This window comes from Elephas maximus, chromosome 18, assembly GCF_024166365.1.
Source record: "Elephas maximus indicus isolate mEleMax1 chromosome 18, mEleMax1 primary haplotype, whole genome shotgun sequence".
NCBI lineage: Eukaryota > Metazoa > Chordata > Mammalia > Proboscidea > Elephantidae > Elephas > Elephas maximus.
This window is the reverse complement of record NC_064836.1, coordinates 45,425,580-45,442,907: the sequence shown is the minus strand read 5'-3', so window position 1 is coordinate 45,442,907 and position 17,328 is coordinate 45,425,580. Positions and strand designations below refer to the sequence as shown.

The 17,328-nt window shown below is 37.5% G+C and overlaps 1 long non-coding RNA gene across 21 annotated transcripts in view; it reads left to right on the top strand.

Moving 5' to 3' along the window:
- The window catches only part of LOC126061472 (uncharacterized), a 597,975-nt gene that overhangs the window by 147,041 nt on the left and 433,606 nt on the right, over window positions 1-17,328 (top strand). For 3 of the 21 annotated variants that reach the window (XR_007513790.1, XR_007513783.1, XR_007513782.1), the window contains exon 1: window positions 15,802-16,317. The exons of 4 other annotated variants lie outside the window; for them this stretch is intronic. This is a non-coding gene — a long non-coding RNA (uncharacterized LOC126061472). Of the gene's footprint in view, window positions 1-15,777; window positions 16,318-17,328 lie in introns of those variants that run through there. 14 more of the 21 variants (XR_007513789.1, XR_007513784.1, XR_007513792.1 and 11 more) reach the window with 11 other exon arrangements.

Here is a 17,328-nt window from a genome sequence, read left to right as displayed (position 1 = left end):
CTATTCTGTCCTCACACTTGGTTGAATCTTTGGCTGGGTATAGAATTATAGATTGAAAATAATTTTCATTCAGGGCTTGAAAAGTATTTTCCCATTATATTCTAGCTTCCAATATTGTTATTGGGAAGACCAATGCCATTTTGATCCTGATTTTTTTTACATATCACCTATTTTATTCTTTGTAAGCTTTTAAGACCTTCCCTTTATTCCCAGGGTTCTTAATTTTGATCAGAATGTGTCTTGGTGTGCATCTTTCTGTATCCTCTGTGTTGAGGTACTCAATTGGTCCTTTCACTCTGGAGACTCATATTGCCAATTATGAAAAAATGTCTTATGCTATATCCTCAATGGTTTCTTTACTAGCACTTTTTTTGTTTCCTAATCTTTATTTCTTGGAAAACAGTTTGAGAGTTGTATTATCTACACTATCTGATTTTTTAAAGTCTTTTCTCTCATGTTTTTATGAGTTTGTCTTTTTCAGTTTAATCTTTATTATCTTTTAACACTTTAATTCAGCTTTTTATTTTGGTGCTCATATGTAAAATTTGTAATAGTTCCTTCTTGCTTTCTGATTATTTCTTTTGTTTTGCATCCTGTCATGTTTCACCAAGGCAATGTGTTTTCTCATGTTCAAGGACATTAAGTGTCATTTCCTTGAAATTTTCTTCTCCTCATCATATATTTTCTTTATCTCTGAATGCCTTCATTCTTTTCACTGGTTTTGATCTTTATTTTTGTTATTGCCCAGGACAAGCCTTCACTGTCCAGTCATATTTTTGAGTGAGGCACTACAAACCTAATTAGAATGTTTGTGTGCAGAAGTGGTGCTTGTCATCAGGTTGGCTTCACTTTTGGTCCATTGGATGGCAGTTGGCTGTTTTGGTAGGAGAGGCCCATGAAAGTCAGAATCTTGGGTTATTTTTCTATGTGGCAGCTTAGTTACTCAAGAGAAGAATCCTTAATCTTCTGTTTGAGGAAGGTCAGGTATGATAATTCTCCATGTATGTAGACTTTCACCTAACCCATCAATTTTTGCTGCCTAATGTGTTATAGATTGGGTCACTCTGGTCCAATTTCTCCAGAGATGATCCTTTTTCTTTCCTTTAGAATTGGGACGGTAGTTACCTGATCCCTGTACAACAGACGAGTGATCATAGATATGCGTCTAACTTATCCTCTTGAGTCTTTCAAACAGTCTTTCTGTTTTTAACTCCTGGTCTCAACCTCATCTCTGACAATACCTGGATAATCCAGAGTCTGAGCCTTTGTTGGATTCTGCTGTATGAGCATGCCTGTTTATTTCTAATCAGTATCTCCTATTTACAGTCAATTTATCTTTTTTTCTACTCTGGTAATTCAAATGCCACTGTTCCATCCACATTCTACCTTCATATATTGTGCTTTAGACTTATAAAAATTCTAGTTTTAGCAAATACTTAAGTTTGAGTGGTAGGCTGTGATGGCTTCCAAAGGGATTTCAACATCCTAATCCCAAGGACCTAAGGATGTTTTCTTGTTTGGAAAAAAAGTGTCTTTGCAGATATAATTAAAGATCTTGAGGTAGGGAGATTATCGGATCATCAAGGTGAGCAGTAAATGCCATCATAAATGTCCTTATAAGAGAAAGGCAGATGGAGATTTGACACACACAAGGAGAAGGCAATGTGAAGATGGAAGCAGATGGAGTGATGCACAGTGATAAGAAGATATTACAGTGAAGTGGCTATAAGCCAAGGAATGAGCAACCACCAGTGGCTAGAAGAAGCAAGGAATAAATTTTCCTGCCAACCTCTGGAGGGAGTATGGCCCTGCCAACACCTTGGTTTTGGCCCAGTGGAACTGATGTTGAACTTCTGGCCTCCAGAATTGTGAGAGAATAAATTTCTGTTGTTTTAAGCCAATGAATCTGTGGTAGTTTGTTACGGCAACCACAGAAGTGAATGCAGTTTGTATTAGAGTTTCTCTTTCCGCTTTATTTTGGAAAGATTTTTTAAAAAGAGAGATGAAAGATTTTTATTTCACCTGCTTGAAACTGCAATTCTTTAATTCTTTGAGTATAGTTTTTATTTCTCAGAATTTTGTGCCTGTATAAGGATTATGCCCATTTTCAGAAGTATAAATGCTTTCCCAGATACGGAATAGGAAAAAAACATGACGATGTCTTCATTCTTTCTTCATTCTTTCCTCTCTTCTTATTACGTGTGTCTCCTGTCAAAGCAATCTTACCTCTCCCCTTTCCTCTTCTTTCATTTCCATTTCCAATAGTCTGTTGATTACCTACCGAGTGTTGGGCATTGTGAATACAAAAAACAATAAAGCAGTTTCATTGCCTTCCATGAGCTCACCATCTATGAGAATAGAAAAGGAACAAAAATAAGATTTGTTTAGTGTAAAATGTAGAGCCAAAGTCAAGAAGCAAATTACAATACTGTACTGTACTAGCAATACTGTGCTAAATCCCATGTATGTAGTCACACAGAACTAGTAGTGAATAGTTCTGCTTGCAGAGACTAAGGATTTATTAAGTCATGTTGGAGCAGGGTCTTAGGGGATGAATTAGCATTTTATGAAGAACTAAATGGAGGAAAAGCATTTCAGGGTAAGGACCTGACTCTAGGGAAAACACGCACATGTTAAAGAACACTAATTGTTTGAGTCAATTATTTAAGTTAAACAGGATGTCTAGAAATTTAATATGCCCGGTGTGTAGATTAAATGCAAAGGAAGTGTGCGGACATGGGGACGTGAGGCTATGAAGGTTGGAATCAGGTTATGATGAACATTTTTTGCTGTCTTAGGAAGTTGAAATATCTATATAAAAAAAAAAAAAATGGAGCCCTGGTAGTGCAGTGTTTAAGAGCTATGCCACAGCTGTTAACCAGAAGGTCGGCAGTTCAAATCCATGAGCTACTCCTTGGAAACCCTATGGGGCAGTTCCACTCTGTCCTGTAGCGTTGCCATGAGTTGGAATTGACTCAACAACAATGTGTTTTCCAAGGTGCCTATGGGTGGACTTGAACCTCCAGCCCTTCAGCCAGCAGTCAAGCATGATAACCATTTGTACCACCTGGGGGGAATTGAAATTTTTATTATTTTGTAAATGGCTTGAAAATTGAGGCTTTAGCAGGAAAATGACATGGTCCTACTTGTCCTTTAGAAAGAAACCTCTGACAGCATTTGGATTATTGCACTGATGAGGAGAAGCTGGGAAATCCAGTTAGGATACTCTTGGGAGAGACCAGGTGAGCAGCAGATGACAGTGACATGAGTCAAAGCAGAGGCAATGGATAAAGTTAAGAGAATGGAGTCAATAGACAGTTGAATTTCTACTTTGAAATGGAAGTGGTAAGTGTAATGCTAGGGGTCATAGAGTGCAATAGGACCCTTGGGTCAAGTGACCTAACCAGGACTATGCAGGGACAAACAAGATTGAGTCTTAAAGAGAAGGGACAAGTTATTTGAAAAAGAATAGGAGCAGGGAAACAGACTGTGCTGCAGAGCTTTCCAAACAGAGGAAACTACCCAAGAAAAGGCTTGGATGTGAGAAACAGAATGGCTGCTGGATCCACTCTAAGTGGTGTGCATTTGCCAGCGTAGAAACTCTAGTGGGAGACTAGGTGGAAGGAACCAGACAATGTAAACCTCTGTTACTTCCTCTATCCTTTCCTTCCCTAAACATTCACATTTATATTTATACCGGTATGCCTGGGACGGCCTTCTTGTCAACCGCTAGGACTTTTTCCCATTTGAAATATACTCAGAGTTTCTATTTTTCGGGAGAACCATTCCAGATACGTGTTCTTGGGAGAAGTTTGTATACATTTGCACTTGCTAAAAATGATATCTTTGACTATTTTCTTCATTTGTAATTCACCATTTATTCATTCAGCAGATATTTAACAAGGAAGGAGAAACACCCAAGACTCTGCCTATGACTTCCATTGTTGGAATTCTAGCACGTTAGCAAAATGCTCTCTTGTATGACAGGTATTAAAGAGAACACCCTCATAGCAGGTCTTTGTAGTTTCTGCACTTAAAAGAATTCTGTGACATTATGACTGTTTCTTTTTGAGCTTTGGTTTATGGAAGGAAGGAGGGCAGGAGCAGAATAAACTTGTAATTTGTAATGTACTTCAAAGTGCTTTAGGTCAGAAATTCACATACCTTTTTGAGCACATGCTATAGTTAGAATCAAGTTACATATGTTAACTCTTTGATCCTCACAGCAACCCTAAGAGGTAGGTCCTATTATCATCCCCCTTTTACAGATGGAGAAACTGAGCAGGAATGGAGTTTAGTAGTAGTATTAGTAATTATTTATTGCTGATGTTTTGAATTACGTTCTGGACATCTGTGGACCAAAGCTGATCTCAAGCCAGGCTACAGAATAGGAGACATGTTTTCTCATTGCCAGGGACGTATACTGATAACCAAGAGGTTGGCAGTTCAAATCCACCAGGTGCTCCTTGGAAACTTTATGGGGCAGTTCTACTCTGTCCTATAGGGTCACTATGAGTTGGAATCAACTCAAGGGCAGTGGATTTGGCATCCCTGATCCTCGCAGACTTGTCTTTCTTGGCAAAATCCTTCAAACAGGCTTTTCCTTGGATGATCTTAAATATCCTAATCTTAGGTCTAATAATAGTTGCAGAGTGCTTAATGTAATCTGTGTATGTAATATATTTTATTTTTACAGGAGCTACCATTGTGAGCATTTTACCCATGTAAGAACTAGTATCTTGGTACTCCAAAGATTTTGGCACCAAGGGGAGCTAGAGGGAAAGATAATTTTGGGTAGGCGGACCTATCCATACTCCTCAAGTTGTGGCATGTAACATTTCTTATATCACCTGCTCATGAAAGTCTTGGTTTATCTCAAAGAGATTCCACTGTAAGTGCCAAATAGAGTCTTGGCTCTTATTCTTGGCTGAACTCTGCTTCCCTACATAGGCCTAATATACTAGAACACATTTACCTAATGCCTCTAATTTCTTTTCCTTCATTGATCTTATTACCACTTGTCTTAGTCATCTAGTGCTGCTGTAACAGAAATCCCACAAGCAGATAGCTTTAACAAAGAGAAATGTATTCTCTCACAGCCTAGGAGGCTAAAAGTCTGAATCCAGGTCGCCAGCTCCAGGAGAAGGCTTTCTTTCTCTCTCTGTCAGCTCTGGGGGAAGGTACTTGTCATCAATCTTCCCCTGGTGTAGGAGCTTCTCAGTGTAGCAACCCTGAGTCCAAAGGTCGCACTGTTCTCCTGGCTCTTGTTTCTTGATGGTACGATGTTCCCCTGTCTCTCTGCTCACTTGTTTCTTTTATAACTCAAAAGCGAGCCTGGCTCAAGATACATCCTAATCTTGTAGATTGAGTCCTGCCTTAATAACATAACTGCCTCTAATCCTGCCTCATGAATATCATAGAGGTAGAATTTGTAACACACAGGAAAATCACATCAGATGTCAAGATGGTAGGCAATAACACAATACTGGGAATCATGACCTAGCCAAGTTGACCCGTTTTGTGGGGAAGCAATTCAATCCATAATATCACCTTATCTTCCCAACTCTGTTTCTGGGCGTCCAGGTAGGTTTAGCCACCCAACAACTAGAGCAGTTCTTCACTGGATGGAATATATTGACAGTGAGGGGCCCATGGGGACTATTCAGTATCCCCTGTGTGCTCCCATTTAGCCCTGACCTCACAGAAGATCTTCCTCTCAGGAGCTCAACACTTGCCCCTTACACAGCTTCCTGTAGGATCAGCCTTTACCTCTTACACACAAGACAGTGACTTGTGCTTTTGCTTTCTCCCAATTTGTGACTTTTCTCCATTCTCCTATATTTTGTAAATTCCTTTTTTTCCGTCTATGGATCAAACTGATACATTCCAACCACTCTAGCTTTCTCATCCCATCTTCTGTCATCTCTAGTCAAATTATACTATTTTATACATTCTACTCTAAAGTCTCTAGTTTTTTTTAATACATTCTACTCTAAAGTCTCTAGTTATGTCTATATAGCAACATGTATCAGACTATTTGTACGCATTCATTTCATATCACCCCTTCAGGAGTCACGTTTCCTCTTCCTTCCTATCTCTCCTTCTAATCATTTATCAAATTATGCCAATTCATCTAATTCTTCCTTCTTTCTTTCCTTCCTTGTTTCCTTCCTTTCTACCTCCATATTTTACTTCCTTTACTTGTATTATTTGTTTGTTTTTACAAGATCTTCAAATGTCAGCATTCAGACTATATTTTTTATATATATCTACCAAAACAACAAATTATGAACAGAGTGCTCCTGGCCAACCTGATTCCTCAGTATCAGATTTTACCTTTGCGTTCTAATGCTGTGTCAGCTTTCACTTTTAACTAATGACCCATTTGTGTAGTTAATTCTTTTTTTTTTCTGTCTTTTCTTCCTTTCCTTCCTCTTTTTTTTTTTTTAAACCAACCTCATTCAGCTCACCACTTGTTCACATCCTAAGCTGTAGTAAGATACTTTCCTGCTGCTGTACCAATCCTTTGGGACCCATAAGGACAAGGAGGGTCTCAGACATGAGTTATTTTAGATAGTCTGGGAAAATTGAATTAAGGGTCGAAGTACTAGGTGCTGTGGGAGGGCATCTGTCACTGAGAGAAAGAGATTACTCTTGCCATGTGCTTGTGAAGGAGAAAATAAAGGCTGCATACATGTACATACATTGTTTTATATACATATGTTTTAAACTTTCCTATAGATTTAAAGTAATAGGGTAGAAGCAGTGAAATGAAAGGGAAGGGAAATTTTTTGAGAAAATGATAAAAGAAGAATCATCCAAAGTACCGACTGACTAGATATGGGAGTGTAAATATTTTAGAGATATGGGAGTGTAATAATTTAAGAGCTTCAAGATTCATGATAAAGCAAAAATCTAGAACAATAAAGTTGGAAGTGCTGGTAAATTTCTTTTTTTTGATTCTGCTAGGTATGCCCACTTTTCTTTTGTTTAATGAGTGTTTCTGTTTGTTTTTTGTTTTTATAAATGTTGTGACATTGTTAAAAAAATTAGAAAGAAAAAATAAAGCAAAAACAATCCATGATTCTGTCATACAGAGATGAAATTGCTATCAACCTTTAAATACTTAGTCTTTTTTCTATATTCAGATACCCAATTTACAAAATTGGAATCATACATTATCTGGAGTTTGTGCTTTTCCTGCTTTTGCTTACCTAAAATTTATATTCCATAACTCTGTATAATAGTGATTGAAAATAGTTATATAATACTATACCATGAAAATTGATATACTCTATTTTCAATTTTATAGGCAGTTATAAACAACATTGTACAAAATTGTTGTTCTGTCTCACTGATGACTTTCTTTTGAAAGAATTCTTAATATAATATTACTAAGAATCATATCCAACTTAGGGGCCTTTGCATGGGTGTGTCTATCTCCAGAAGTGCTTTTCTGCCATCTATTTTCATATCTGACTCCCACGTTTCACTCAGTTCTTGCTCAAATATGATCACACCACAGAGCCGTTTCTGTGAGCACTTACCTAAAATGTCATATTCACTCCCTCCAAAATCATTTGTTATCCCCTTACCCTGCGTTATTTTTCTTCTCAATGTTTAATAGTACTTATTATGTTAAGTTTACTTGTTTACTTGATTATTGCTCATATCTCCACCTGCTAGAATCTAAGCTCAGTGAGGGGAGGAATGATGTCTGTTTGCTAAATGCTTTATCCCCCATGCCCTGAACAGTGCTTGGTGCATATTAATTTCTCAATAAACATTTGTTGGGTGCATAGATACATTTTTTAAATGCAGGAATTTTTGGTACATATAAACAAGCTGCTTTCCAGAAATCTCGTTTCAATTTATACAACTTTTAAGTATTAGAATACCTATGTATGAGGACACCCACTTCACCACAGAATACCCAACTTTGTGGGTTAATAAAAAAAATGCAATTTATAGATCTTTTACATGGTTTTTTGATGTTGTTTTTGTTTGCATTTATTTTATTTCTTTGATTCATCTGTTCCTTTATCCATTTTTCATTAAGGTCTTTATTCTTTTAAACTAATGTACAAGAGTAAATATGCACTGTGTTGAATTTTTTCATATTTTATAGGTATTTCCCATCTTCTATAACATGATTTTTAATTTTCCTTATGTTGTATGAAATCTTGAATAAAAGTCATATGGAGCCAAGTATTTTAATATTTCTTCCACTGAGCTCACTGTTGCTATAGGTTTTAAACTTAACTCCCTACTTCTTTAAGTTTTCATCCGTATCACTAGTATGATTTTTCAGGGCATCATTTCGGATCCTTACTTCATTTTATTCCTTATCCACTCAGTAATTTCTTATTTTTAAAAGAATGTCTTTCCATTTTATCTTGTTTTCATTCCAGGCCATTTTCTTTGTCTTGTTCTATATCGTAGAGGTCATGTCTTCCCGAATTCTATTTAAAAAGCCTATTTCATCTGACTTTTTAATACATTATATTCAGTTATTGTTCTCCTTCTGAAAATGTTCTTTTCCCATTTTGTCTGTCATATTTTTATATAAGGCCCCATTTTCCATTTGCTCAACACTGAATTAGACTAGATGTATCCAATGTCAGATTTGCCACCAGGCAGCACCTGTTGTTTTCTTACTACCCACTTCGTGCTGGTTAAATCCCCTTCTTGTCACTACAGCTGGGTGATAGGCTGGTGTGCAGACCTCCCAGCTAAAGACTAGAAAGCATATATGCAGTGTATCTTTTCAAGTAAGGTGATCTCCTGTATCCCAGATTTTGTTTCACAAGCATTAAGAGCTACAATTCCTAGTATGTGCTTTTTTCCACTATCCTACTATCTCGGCTACGTCTACATTAATTACTTTTTTGGATATATGACATGTCACTGCCGGTACCCTCTCTCCTTTCTCTGTTTTCAAGTCCTAATATCAAAATAAGTAGCCCTAGTGGTCCAGTGGTTAAGTGCTCAGCTGCTAACTGAAAGGTCCGTGGTTTGACCCCACCAGCCTCGCCATGGGAAAAAGGTGTGGCAGTCTGCTTCCATAAAGATTACAGCCGTGGAAACCCAGTGGGGGCAGTTCTACTCTGTCCTATAGGGTCACTATTAGTCAGAATCAACTTGATGGCAATGAGTTTAATATCAAAATAGGAAGAGAGAGTTCTGTGGGGATATTATATATGCCAAGAAGCAGCACCTTCTATTGACACCCAATATAATTATAGCAACCTAGGTTTTGGTGTAACAGGTCCATGACTCTAACTAAATACAGTTAGTCAAGCATGTTAAGTGCTTTGTTATCTTTCAGATGGATAGCAATAATCTGTCTACATGGATAAATGGATATAGACATCCTCTTATTTTTTTTAGTCCAACATCATTAGCCTTAGAAGAATAGGACTGTGGCTTATATTCTTGCAAGAGATTGTTTTATTAATAATCATTTTTAGCATTACTGCACTGGGTTTCTGGGTTAGATATATTTTTCTGTGTAGGTATTTTTAACAGAAAACTTACTGAGACCAACTTAGGATTGTGGACTCCTAACCAGATGTGGTTAAAAATGAGAAGTTTTATAGTAATATTTTTGAAGTCTTTAATTTTAACTCATCACTTCATCCAAAAGTCACTATTTTCCACAGCACTGCAGGTGATTAGAGGTAAGTGTACAGATATCGAATAGAATTAGTGTAGAAAATGTCAACATCTAATGTCAACACCATATAATAAAAAATAAAATAAAATAAGTGCCTAATATTTTGCTGTTACTGCCTAAATGCTTCCCCCAAGCATCTGTCAGTTTGTCATACTGTGAGACCTGTGTGTTGTGATGCTGGAAGCTATGCCACTGGTATTCAGATACCAGCAGGGTCACCCATGGCAGACAGGTTACAGCTAAGCTTCCAGATTAAGACAGACAAGGAAGAAGGATCTGGTGGTCTACTTCTGAAAAAACTGGCCAGTGAAGACCTTACGAATGGCAGCAGAACACTGTCTGATATAGTGCCGAAAGATGAGCCCCTCAGGTTGGGAAACGTTCAAAAGACGACTGGGGAAGAGCTGCCTGCTCAAAGTCTACCTTCATGATGTAGGTGGAGCTGAGCTTTCGAGAACTTCAATTGCTAATGTGGCACAACTCAAGATGAGAAGAAACAGCTGCAAACATCCATTAATAATCAAAATATGGAACATACGAAGTATGACGATTTTGGAAATCATCAAAAATGAAATGGAATGCACAAAGATCAATATCCTAGGCATCAGTGAGCTGAAATGACAGGTATTGACCATTTTGAATTAGACAATCATATGGTCTACTATGCTGGGAATGACAAACTTAAGAGGAATGGTGTCACATTTATCATCAAAAAGAGCATTTCAAGATCTATCCTGAAGTACAGTGCTGTCAGTGATAGGATAATATCCATTTGCCTACAAGGAAGACCAGTTAATACGACTATTATTCAAATTTACGCACCAACCACTAAGGCCAAAGACGAAGAAATGGAAGTTTTTTTTTTTTACCAACTTCTGCAGTCTGTAATTGGTTGAACATGCAGTCAGGATGCATTGATAATTACTGGTGATTGGAATGCGAAAGTTGGAAACAAAGAAGGATCAGAAACTTGAAAACATGGCCTTGGTGATAAAAATGATGCGTGATAAAATTTTGCAAGACCAACAACTTCTTCATTGCAAATACCTTTTTTCAAATACATAAATGGCGACTATACAATGGACCTCGCCAGATGGAATACACATGAATAAAATCGACTATATTTGTGGGAAGAGGCTATGGAGAAGCTGAATATCATCAGTCAAACAAGGCCGGGCCAACTGTGGAACAGACCATCAATTGCTCATATGCAAGTTCAAGTTGAAACTGAAGAAAATTGGAACAACTCCACGAGAGCCAAAATATGACCTTGAGTATAGCCTACCTGAGTTTAGAGACCATATCAAGAATAGATTTGGTGCCTTTAACACTGATGACCGAAGACCAGACAAGTTGTGTAATGATATCAAGGACATCATACATGAAGAAAGCAAGAAGTCATAAAAAGACAGGAAAGAAAGAAAAGACCAAAATGGATGTCAGAAGAGACTCTGAAACTTGCTCATGAATGTCGAGCTGCTAAAGCAAAAGGAAGAAATGATGAAGTGAAAGAACTGAACAGAAGATTTCAAAGGGTGGCTTGAGAAGACAAAGTATCATAATGACATGTGCAAATTGCTGGAGATAGAAAACCAAAAGGGAAGAATGTGCTTAGCATTTCTCCAGCTGAAAGAACTGAAGAAAAAATTCAAGCCTCAAGTTGCAATATTGAAGGATTCTACTGGAAAAATATTAAAAGACACAGGAAACATCAAAAGAAGATGGAAGGAATACACACAGTCACTATACCAGAAAGAATTGGTGGACCTTCAGCCATTTCAGAAGGTAGCATATGATCAGGAAGCGGTGGTACTGAAGGAAGAAGTCCAAGCTACACTGAAGGCATTGGTGAAAAACAAGGCTCCAGAAATTGACAGAATACCAATTGAGACGCTTCACCAAACGGTTGCAGCACTGGAAGTGCTCACTTGTCTATGTCAAGAAATTTGGAAGACAGCTACCTGGCCAACTGACTGGAAGAGATGCATATTTATGCCTATCCCCAAGAAAGGTGATCCAACCAAATGCAGAAATTACAGAACAACATCATTAATATCACATGCAAGTAAAATTTTGCGACCGCAGCAGTACATTGACAGGGAACTACCAGAAATTCAAGCTGAATTCAGAAGAGGACTTGGAGCCATGAATATCATTGCTCATGTCAGATGGATCCTGGCTGAAAGCAAAGAATACCAGAAAGATGTTTACCTGTGTTTTATTGACTATGCAAAGACATTAGGCTGTGTGGATCATAACAAATGGATAACATTGCAAAGAATGGGAATTTCAGAACACTTAATCGTGCTCATAAGAGCCTGTACTTGGATCAGAGGCAGTCGTTCAAACAGAACAAGGGGATGCTGCGTGGTTTAAAGTCAGGAAAATTGTGCATTAGGGTTGTATTCTTTCACCATGCTTATTCATTCTGTATGCTGTGCAAATAATCCAGGACGCTGGATTATATGAAGAAGAAAGGGACATCAGGATTGGAGGAAGACTCATTAACAAACTGTGTTAAGCAGATGACACAACCTGGCTTGCTGAAAGTGAAGAGCACTTGAAGCACTTACCGATGAAGATCAGAGACCATAGCCATCAGTATGGATTACACCTCAACATAAAGAAAACAAAAACCCTCACAACTGGACAACTAAGCAACATCATAATAAATGGAGGAAAGATTGAAGTTGTCAAGGATTTCATTTTACTTGGATCCACAATCAACACCTATGGAAGCAGCAGTTAAGAAATCAAAAGAAACATTGCATTGATCGAATCTTCTACAAAAGACCTCTTTATAGTGTTGAAGAGCAAAGATGTCATCTTGAAGACTAGGGTGCACCTTACCCAAACTATGGTGTATTAAGTTGCCTCTTTTGTATGCAAAAGCTGGACAATGAATAAGGAAGACCAAAGAAAAATTGACACCTTTGAAATGTGGTGTTGATGAAGAATATTGAATATACCTTGAACTACCAAAAGAAAGAACAAATCTGTCTTGGAAGAAGTACAAGCAGAATGCTCCTTTGAATCAAGGATGGCGAGACTGTGTCTCACATACTTTGGACATGTTATAAGGAGGGATCAGCCCCTGGAGAAGGACATCATGCTTGGCAAAGTACAGGGTCATCAAAAAGGAGGAAGACCCTCAGTGAAATGGATTGACCAGTGGCTGCAGCAACGGGCTCAAGCATAATAATGATTGTGAGGATGATACAGGATGGGGTAGTGCTTCATTCTAGTGTACATAGGGTTGCTAGGCGTTGGAACTGACTCAAGGGCACCTAACAACAACATCTGATACTTAGAAATTTTGTCTTTATACCACCATGAAGATGTAGTGTCTTTTTGAATGATTTCCGATTAATTATAACATAGGAGAAAGATATTGCAGCCTGCTTCTGTAAAGATTGTTGTTAAGTGCTGTTGATTCAGTTCCAACTCATAGCGACCCTATGCCCAACAGAACAAAGTACTGCCCAGTCCTGTGTCATCCTTACAGACTTGGAAACTATGGGATAGATCTACTCTGCCCTGTTGGTTGGAATTGAGTCAATGGCAGTGGGTTTGAGTTTTTTTTTTTTTTTTTTGTAACATATTTTTAATTATTGTCATATTTATTCTAACCTTTAACCAAAAAATAGCATCTATAAATACACACGACAGGGTTTTGGTGGTAGCATTATCTTGACCTATTGAGGTCTGTCCCAAATTAAATAAACAGCAGAAAATGGTCTGCTGTATCTGACCATGGAAACCCTGGTGGCACAGTGGTTAAGAGCTATGGCTGCTAATCAAAAGGTCGACAGTTTAAATCTACCAGCTGCTCCTTAGAAACCTTATGGGGCAGTTTTACTCTGTCCTGTAGGGCCACTTAGAATCAGAATTGAGTCAACGGCAACGGGTTTTGGTATCTGACCATAGCATCTAGAATAGCATACCTTTTCCCCATAAATGAAGATAGAAACTGAGTGAACTGAAGTTGACAGTTTGTTTTCAGTAGTATCCTGGTACTGATATTCAATGTGTAAAATATCACACTTTCACAAAAGGGATTATTTTCATAACCCATGTGTAATTCAGAAATGTCTGTGGTTGTTTTAGTCAACTGGACATAAAAGAATACATTATGGACTATGAAATCACCAAGGCCCTTTAAGTGCTGGTGTATGTTTTATGTAAGTTGTTAGTGACCTCTTTACACTTACCAGAAAGTTCTCTGTTTTGTGCAAGCAGAGGCTCTGTAACAATAGAGGCCAGATCTTTGAGGTATGTGACTGCAGACTTCTAAAGTATAAGGCCTGGTCACCTTGTTGACTCCCAGGGGTTAGTTGTTAATCTTGGATGAAGGAAATAAAGCATGCTCTTCACAACAGATGAAAATGGAGCATGGAATTACAGGGTGGCATTAAATTGTAGAGCTTTCTAAAGACTAGGTATCCTTCAAGTTTTATTTTGTTTTTGGTTGCTATTGCTTTCAGAAGCAGATCACCAGGTCTGTCTTCTTAGGCACCTCTGGGTAGGTTCGAATAACCAACCTTTTGGTAATAGTCCAGCACTTAACCGTTTAGGCCACCCAGGGACTCCTTATGCTTCAAGTAGTGATTAGCAATCTGGATTTTCTACACATCTACTGGCTACATCGCCAAAGTGCTTTTGAATAGTGCCTGTTTTCAGTACATGAAACAGGAACAACTGATTGGCTAAGACTGAAAGATCGTAATTGTTTTTATTATTATTACTATTTAGCTTATTTTATTTTTTTAAACTTATTTAGAAGCGATATTAACCCCCTTTCCAAACGTGTCAATGACTCCCTATTGTGTATTAGAGAAAGTGGAAGCCCTTCATTTCTGCCCTAACCCCTACCCACAATTGATTTTAATAAGCTTATTAGTTTCCTCTCTATTAACTGTATTTTTCAAAATTTACCCTATCCACTAGAGAGTGTTATCTGGTCACTGTTTCTCTCACCTATCTGAATAAGAAATTTTCGTAGAGTTTAAAAAAACGTTTTAAATTTTATTTTAATTCATACAGTGCCCAATATAAAAACAATTACATTCGCCAAGTTAAAGCTAATGCCGTGGAAGTGCTAAATTCAGTATCTAGATAAAATATTGGTGTTCTTGTATAGTTTGAAACAGGTGACATTTTGTTGCATCGCCAAGTACGTAGGGTGAGAAGATGTGGGTGTGGCAAATCCATCTCTGAGTGACGGCCTTTTTGGGGTGTTAGGAGAGATGGTCTAATCCCACCATTATAAAAGCATGCATTCCGTAGTACTCAAAAGCATGTATTTAATCAGAAATGAAATTTCTTCCTATTTCTGTCATTGATCTGTTGATGATGATGGTGACTTTTTGTTTTTTTAAGGTGTTTTGGGAAATGTATGAAATTTAAACATTTAGTTTTAGAGACTGAATTTCTCTTTAGTGTTTTGGTTATTTTCTGTTATTTTTAATTCTTATTTAAAATACATATATGTATAAGAGTGAAAGCATTTGTCTGATTTAGGGAACAAAATGAGATTCTAATTAAAGGTAGCTAAAAAAAAAGAAATCATGACGTTTAGAGAACAGTAATCTTGAGTTAAAAATAGCTATTCCTACCCCCCCCAATGATGTTATTTTGATTTCCTTAAGCATAGAGAACTTTGTTTGTAGTAGTTTAACTTTGCCTTTAGGTATAACAAATCAACACTCTTTAAAAAACTAAAATGAAACTCAAGTGATTGATGTGTATATGTATCTCACACATTAATTACTTTGTCATTTCTATATTCCCAGCTTGAAATTCAATATAAAAGAAACACTTTACTGCTCCATTCTAAATCCTGTTTGATTCAACATGGATAAAAATATTGTTTTGGATTTCTCCATAGGGAAAAAAAAAATCACCAACTGAATCGAATAGTAGCTACTGTAAAAAAGAACTTTGTCTTTGGTATGCTTCCTTTCTTTAGCAGACTTTCTATTAAAAATATTTCTGGATGCGAGTGCCTGCTTGGTTTGGGTTATCTAAGCTGTAATAAGTAGCCTAGGGACCCCTGAAGGCACACCCCACACACTTATGCTGTGTGACCCAGGGTCACAAGTAATGGCTGCAAGCTAATTGATTGAGAAAGGCTTGTCTGGCGGGGCCTCTTTTCGTCCTCCTTTTACATTCCTAAGTTCTGTGAGAGAGGCACCACTGGCAGCTCAACCTCGCAAGGAAGGAAAAAAAGAGAGAGGAAGTTTCTCTGTGTTCTGATTACACTCCGAATTCCCTTGTAGTGAGCTTAACTCTCTCCACCCACTTCTTACCAAGAACTCCTTAACTTGAAGGTGAACGACTTAAAGCTTGATCCCAGAGAGTTCCCCGAAAAGTGACTTGGGTATTTATCGCACTGAAAGAACAAATTGCCTACTGCTGGCGGTGGGAAGCGTATGGAGATTATATTAGAACTTCAGCAAAGTGCAGAGCCGCATAATACAGAAGCCGGCACTCAGATTGACAGGCAAATAAGCCAGCTCGTGGAAGGGGCCTCTGGGTGGCAGCTCTGGGCTATTGGGTGTTGGACAACTATAGGCAAAACTGAGATGGAACAGGGGCAGAAAATAGCACACTTGTACTCTACGCAACGTTGCTTTCTCATGGTGAGTGCAGATTTAAGATCCTATTTTAACATCTACTTTCTATTTGTATAAAACAAGTGCAGAAGTCTGTTGTGCTTTGAGGGAAATTATGTCAAGAGCATTTTTAAAAAAATAAGTTCTTGGGTGATTTGGTTTTGTTTCTGCTTGATTTCACATTAAACTTGGCAGTGCTCATAGAGGAATACAATATTTGTATTGTCTGGCGTGTCCCTTTTCTTAAAATTGTCCTTTTGTTTAAATCACTCTACTCTTCAATCTGAATAAATATTGTTTTAGGCAAATCATGTGTGGAATAGATGATGAAAGAACAACGGGGTGACAGAATATATGTAAACATTTCATTTAGTCTGACTTTGTGTCCCTTCTCCGTGGCTTCAAGTTTTGCTGCCTTATCTTCGGAATATATGGCACAGTGTGTATGAAAAGAGCTTTGTGTGAGAATTCCTGGCAAGTTGAAGGGTCAGGGCCTGTGCCTTATCTTACTGCCAGCAAGAATCACTGGTGCGTCCTCTTATTTTTTAACCCGAAAAAAATAAAAGAAAAAAAGTGCATGTTTACATATTAAAAAGCAAGTGTGTTTTGGTTCCAACGGTCCCCTCTTATATTTTTGTGTGTATTATTCCTGGCACAGGGTTGTTTAAACTTCTTTAGAGAAGCAGCATGCAAACTTCTTTTGTTTCTTTTTGTCCTATTTGCTCACATTTCATTGTAAAAACTTTGCACACAGTTTAAAATTTTTTTTTTTTAATTATTTTGAAACAAGATTGAGTAATTTTATTTCAGTGCAAATATTTTAGATGTAAATAGGCTTTCTCTGGAGAGAAAAAAATACCTCAGAGTGTAAATTGTGCTTAATATTCTAGTTCAGCCATATTTAAATCCTATTTTAAACGTGTTTCTTGTTAAAAACAAAAAAGGTCAGATCCTACAGGGACTCTACCTACAAGTGTAAAAGAAGAAATAAAAAAAGAAATAGTTCTCCTAAAATTGCAAATTGAGTATTACAATGTT